The 6,325-nt window shown below is 40.9% G+C and overlaps 1 long non-coding RNA gene across 1 annotated transcript; it reads right to left on the reverse strand.

The window, feature by feature from the left end:
• Positions 1-5,283: 5,283 nt before the first annotated feature.
• On the reverse strand, positions 5,284-6,050 carry LOC132994184 (uncharacterized). Its single transcript, XR_009676628.1, has 2 exons — positions 5,736-6,050; positions 5,284-5,570 (listed from the first exon to the last, which is right to left on the reverse strand). It is a non-coding gene; the product is annotated as an uncharacterized LOC132994184 (long non-coding RNA).
• Between the last annotated feature and the right edge of the window lie 275 nt (positions 6,051-6,325).

Genomic DNA, 6,325 nt, shown 5'->3' on the forward strand with positions numbered 1-6,325 from the left:
CAGCATCCAGGTAAACAGATTCTCTGTATTTCTCTGCCTCTGTCTCCTCCGTCATCCTCACACTGTGGCTTTTCCTCCTAAAGCACACCAACTTCCCTATCTCACTCACTCACACACACACACACACACACACACAGACACAGACACACACACACACACACACACACACACACACAGAGTACAGTCAGTTCTGAAAAACTTGTTTCGCTGTGCTCTGTTTGATCCCGTCCATCTTACCTTACTCCCTCCATCTCTTCCTCCTCTTGTCTCTTCCCCTCACTTGTGGATGCTTTTTTATTCTCTCCCTTCCATTTATGCAGAATTATTCACCGTTTCAAACAAATCTCTGAGGGAACGCCTCAGACTTTCCCATTCTCCTGCTCCTAAAACATCACCATGAAAGTATGTTCCGTCACAGAAAAAAAAGACAATACTCAGTTTTTTGTAGGCAACCTGTGTGATATTTTTGAAAAGGGACTGATATTACAGACAGCTGCAGGGAGAGGGGATTCATGGCTGAAGGCAGGCCATAACTCTGTTTGCAAGTGTGTGATCATTTGTGTGTGCTTGGTGTAATACTGGATCCACGAAAAAGCCCAAATGGACAATGTCAAGTAACCCTGAACTTCAACCAGATACGTGCGCATTGGTCATCCGCTGCGGTCTGTTTCAGCTCCATGCACCCTCATCCGTCAACACCCAATGGCTGCGCCCTCCATCCGTCCTGCGTCGAGAGTACAGCTGTCAGCTGGAGTGCCGAGACGAAGGAATTTAAAGGGGTCATATTATGCTTTTTCTGGTTTTATATGCTCTTCAGTGTGTTTTCCAAGTGTCCTGTGCATGTTTAGGCACATCTATGTGCAAAAATTCAAAGTCTGCGGAAACGCTGCTTCTCCTACCTCCTCCTGTTAGCTGCAGCATTAGCTGTTTAAACGGAGTGTTTTATTCTGAAAATAAACCGGATGTTTTAATTTTGTTTCGGTGTCTGACTTCCCGTCCCGCTTGTTCTTTTCTGTGCTAAATTGATCCGGCAAAAATAGAAGCCCTGCGTATCTGCTGCGGAGGGCCCTGGCTGCCGTAGCTCGGACGCAGCAGAGCGGAGCCAATGGAAGCACACACACTGAATAAAGTGAAAACCGAAACTGAGAGAGACCGAAAGCACATCTGGTGGAAGTTGGCCGTAAGGGCGGTGAGTTACCAACTAAGCTCAGTTAGCCTTGCAGTGAGCGCTAGCTCCAGGCATCCCGGGGGCTTCCCCGACAGAACCCCAGTTCACTGTTGCTGCAAGTGTGACGCACACAAAAGGTGTTGTCTCATTGTCTGTATTTATTTGTGTGTTAATTTAGGAATTATGTAACTTTATAAAGGGCTCTGGAATATGAGCCATGTTGACCAGTTAATGCCGTCTTTGAAGAACACAAAGCTTCAATTTAAAACAAACTGCATATCTCAGATTTGCCAGCAGGAGGCAGTGTGGCGCTGTGCTTCTCTCATGGACTCTCTTTGCTAGCAGATTGTCGCTCGTCGCTCCTTCACTATGCCGAGCGAAGCTGCACTGAACAGAAGCACTGTTGACTCCCTCATCTTTTCTCCTGTTTACACAGGTTTGTGAAGCTTGAAAACATGTCTACATGTGTAGGAACATGGTTTAACACGAACAACAAGCTAAATCGACTTTGAAAGGTAGTTTAAGAATGTTTTTTGTAAAGAAGCAGGAACTTTGTTTTTTCTCTGTGTCAAGTGCAGGCCAAGATGGCGCTGCTGGACGTAATATCTTTTTGGTTACTACAAAATAAGAGTCTGGTTAAATTTCTCGCTCCAGTACATTTCACTCAGGATTAACTATTGTGTTTCTGGTAAAAAAGAAAGTGGTTTTCTGGTTTTAAAAGTTAATAATATTACGTCACAGTCTTAGCTAAACATTTTGAATAATATAAGTAAATAAAAAGGTGAAAGTTGACAGTCTTTAGCTCATGCACTTATTGTTTTCTACTAGCAATGTGCTAGTTTCTCTTTACAATGTGATTTAAACTTAAGAATAGAAAGGCTTGTGGTATCGATGGTGTCATCCAGAACCATGTACACCAGAAGTGAAAATCTTTGCTTGCTTGATTGATTTCAGGAAAGCGTCTGATTCAATTTGGCACAATGGTCTTCTCTATCAGCTGCTCCAAAATGGTGTTGGAGGACAAATTTCTGATTTAAATAAAATGTAAATACTCAGAAAATCAATGTGCTGTAAAAATTGGACAAAACAGAACTGACGTTGTTAAGCAATGTCGTGGGGTCCATCAGGGCTGTAATCTGTCGTCGGCACTAAACATTTACATCAAACATTTAGCAAAACTGCTGTCCAGCCTCAGGACTCCACTTACAGGGACAAGACGTGAAGTGTCTTTTGGAGTACACGTACCTGGGCCTAATTATCACTGCATCAGGACGTTCTGGTAAAACTGTGAGTTCATTGGCTGATAAATCTCATAGAGCTTATTATTACTGCATAAGAACAAACTAGTTCAAACTCAACTCATCTATAAGGATTTGGATCAAAATTTTAAAAAGTATTATTGAGCCAATCAGTCTATATGGAAGTGAAGCCTGAGCCTGATTAATCAAAGAGCAGCTCCGGGACTCAAACCCAGTGGAAAGAGTTCATCGCATGAGGGTCACAGACCAATGCTCAGCAAGAATCCATGGGCTCAGAAATAAACTGCTTAGGTATCAGTTGTAAACAAGTGAAAGCACATACTTTGTGGAGATGATGATGTTTTGTACTTTGTTATTGTAATTGCTACTGCTGTTACTGTTCTTTACAAAGAGCTTTCTTAGGTTTACTGACACTGAAAGTCTTGTTCACAGTGTCTGTACCGTCCGAGCAAACCGCACAGGTAATGCATTTTCACATGCACACTCCACACACACACACACACACACACACACTTGATTTTTGTTCTTCCGAGGGAGTCATTGCTGTGAAGTGGTACGACAGTAAGTGTGTCAACTTGCTTAGCAATGCATGTGGGGTAGAGCCGCTGTTTTCAGTGAAAAGATTCTCAAAGGATGCACGACAGAAGGTTGACGTGCCATGACCGTCCATTATCCTGGCCTACAATCAAGCCCTGGAGGGCATCGACCTCTCAGATATGCTGGTGCACCTCTACAAAACACCAGTGAAGTCAATGCGCTGGTACATTCCCTTGTTTGGGTACATCATTGATGTGAGCATTGCTAATGCATGGCTTATCTACAAGAGGGACTGCAACCTTCTCAAGGAGAAGCCAGTGCCTCTCAAGAAGTTTCGTCTCTCCATCGCAGCTGCACTCAAGAAAGCCAACAAGTTGCCAGCCAGGGCTGGCCGGCCACCAAGTGCACAGCACAAACCACCAGTCCGTCGCCCTAACCCCTGAGTTCTCCAGCCCACCAAGCAGGTCCGCTATGATGGCATCGGACACTGGCCAACATTTGGCAGTCAGAGAGGGAGGTGCAACTTCTGCAAAGGTGGAGTGTCGCAATGGCGGTGTTCCAGGTGTGGAGATGGCAAGTTGCTCCTTTGTTTGAACAACAAAAAGCAGTGCTTTGTTGCATACCACCAGAAGTAGGTACTCTGTGTTCCAGTTAGCAAGTTAAAAAGAAAATAATTACTGTTCACAGTGAATATGTTACTATTCTGCATTGTATTTAATTTCAATGAAATTACATTGTTGGTTTTATAAGTATTTACAGATAAATTAATAAATATATTTAATATATTAAATGTTATTTTAACAAATTCTACTCTGTGATGTTTTTATTTGAAAAAAACTAAAAATGTTGTTGCAGAAATGGAAGAAATCCATTCATGCCCAGAATAACCCTAAACGGGCATATCTGATATAAATATTCCATGTCTAGATATTTGAAACGGGGTTATTCATGTAGTGTACTGTGTGGGTTAGTGAGCAAAGTCAAAACCATGCAGACGTATGTGTGTAACATTGTACGCTGGAATGCTCAAACAGTGACACACACTGTACAAGATGATCAAATGGGAAAAATGCTGATTGTTTTAAATCTTCCTGAACAAAGATCAAAGACTGTGAAAATATAGATTGTATTGATTTTCCCGGTACTTGCAGTAAGTGTACACAATATTGATATAACTTAGTTAGAATGTGCACATGTGCCTGAGGTTTCAAAAGAGGGAGGAGCGTTGAGAACTTTGTTTGGCATATTCTTTGTAAAACTGGTGGGAGATGTAAAAGAAAATCAGAAACACATTTATTTATGTATTAATTCACCCCACTTCTCATGGTTTATGACCGCCTCTCCAAAAACAGGTACAATAATCCCACAATGTAGACATACATAATAATTGCTATCAATGAAATGAAGAGGATTACCACAACAAAACATGAACTGTGCAGAAGGTTTGGGAATATTCCAGGCTTTTCATTCTGAATATAGATTTCCCTGTGTATTTCACTCATCCAAATATAAATATGTTTTGAGAAAACTTGCATTCCTGTGGGTTAGGAATTAACCAGATCTATTGCATATATCAGTGCAAACAGCCCAAAAATCACCCAGCCAAGACTTAGTAGAACCTTCATGTTGGAGAGAGACTCTCAGTTTAATCCGTTGGTGTGTGAGTGTGTTTGAAGCAGGACCACACACAGATGAGGTTGCTGCGATCTCGAGGCATTAACAGGTCTGACATTACGGTTTCATGCTTGGTTGGGTTGTGTTTGTTTGTGTTGGTTTGTATGTGTGTGTGTGTGTGTGTGTGTGTGTGTGTGTGTGTGTGTTTATCTGTGTGTGCGTGTTTCCAGCAAGAGGTGTGAGCGGTGTTCCGGTCGGTTGAAGAAAGAGATACATGAGGGTTACTCCCTCCCTCCCTCTCCCCTCCTCGCTGTTTCCATTCACACCAACAAGATTCAGCAGGACAAACGAAAACCAATTGTATAACACACACACACCTCAAACACACACATCTGCTACAAAAACACGCATAGAGACAATGACTACGTTTACATGCACACCATATTCCTGTATTAATCGGAATAATGACAATATTCTGATTGCGTAGGAGTCATGTAAACACCTTATTCCAATTGTCATAACCCGATTAAGCACATTTTCCGATTATTAAAAACCTGAATAAGACCCCTGGCATATGCCTGTGTAACGGATGTGGTCAGGGGGGCGAAGAAAACCAGACTTTGACTGTTTTCCAGCTTTTATTTTCTGCAGAAGACAAAAGAACATTAAATTTGCCTTCTAGACATTTGTTTTCTGCACCTCTGCTCCCTCAGCAATGCAAAACGGCACTGTCTGAGCTCAAAACACATTTATATTACATAGAAATACATTACAATCACCATTTCAGTATTTTAACTACATGTAAATATTTATAACCAAGAGCTGCTACAAATGGCTGAAAAACTTTGGTTTTACAGTGTATATTAACAATAAATCTCATTAAAGAAACAGTATACCAAATGGTAAAACAGTGACACCTAGTGGACAAAATAAACGACAACATGCGGCTGTAAAACGAAACAGAAAGTATGAAAATACAAGGCAAAACATACCTGCAGAAGACAAAAGAACATTAAATTTGCCTTCTGGACACTTGTTTTCTGCACCTCTGCTCCTACACATGCAAAATAAATATTATTTCAACTGAGAATATCTGCGGTGCTACGTCAATCACGTGACACAGGCGCTGTATGATATTACACAATTCGCGCCAAAACTGCTACATTCAAACAGTCTCCAAAGTGATATAAAACTCTCAAAACCTAAACAAAATGACTGATTAACATTGTATTACTATCAGTTTATAAAATAAACCGAACATTACAACTTAAATCACTTATTTTCCACAGTAAATAAGGTAATGATGCAGCAACGTTTTTACATACAACTTACCCTCAGCAATGCAAAACGGCACTGTGAGGGACAGATGGAAGGAGCTACGGTAACCCAGGAGGTACAGAAGCTGCAAAGTGCCAAAAAGGTCATTCTCAAAGGAAACATAAATTTGATAAAATAACAGTAAATATACATAACTCGTTAAGATAAATACTTAACAGAAATAAATTATAAATGAATGAAATGAAATCTCAAATATAAATTGTAAACTGTACTCAAAAATAAAGTGCATTTTAACTCCGTTACACCTGTATCAACCCAAATATTGGGTCATGTAAATGCGTTAGTCGGAATATGCTCTTGAATATGCCACTTAAAGGATTTGTTTACTTCTGCGCATGTTCAAAATGGCGAGAAACACGCACAAGACATTACACTTTTGGGGCGAGGAGGAGACAAATTTATGTATTCA

The sequence above is a fragment of the Labrus mixtus genome, chromosome 19 (assembly GCF_963584025.1).
Source record: "Labrus mixtus chromosome 19, fLabMix1.1, whole genome shotgun sequence".
In the NCBI taxonomy this organism is placed as follows: Eukaryota; Metazoa; Chordata; class Actinopteri; order Labriformes; family Labridae; genus Labrus; species Labrus mixtus.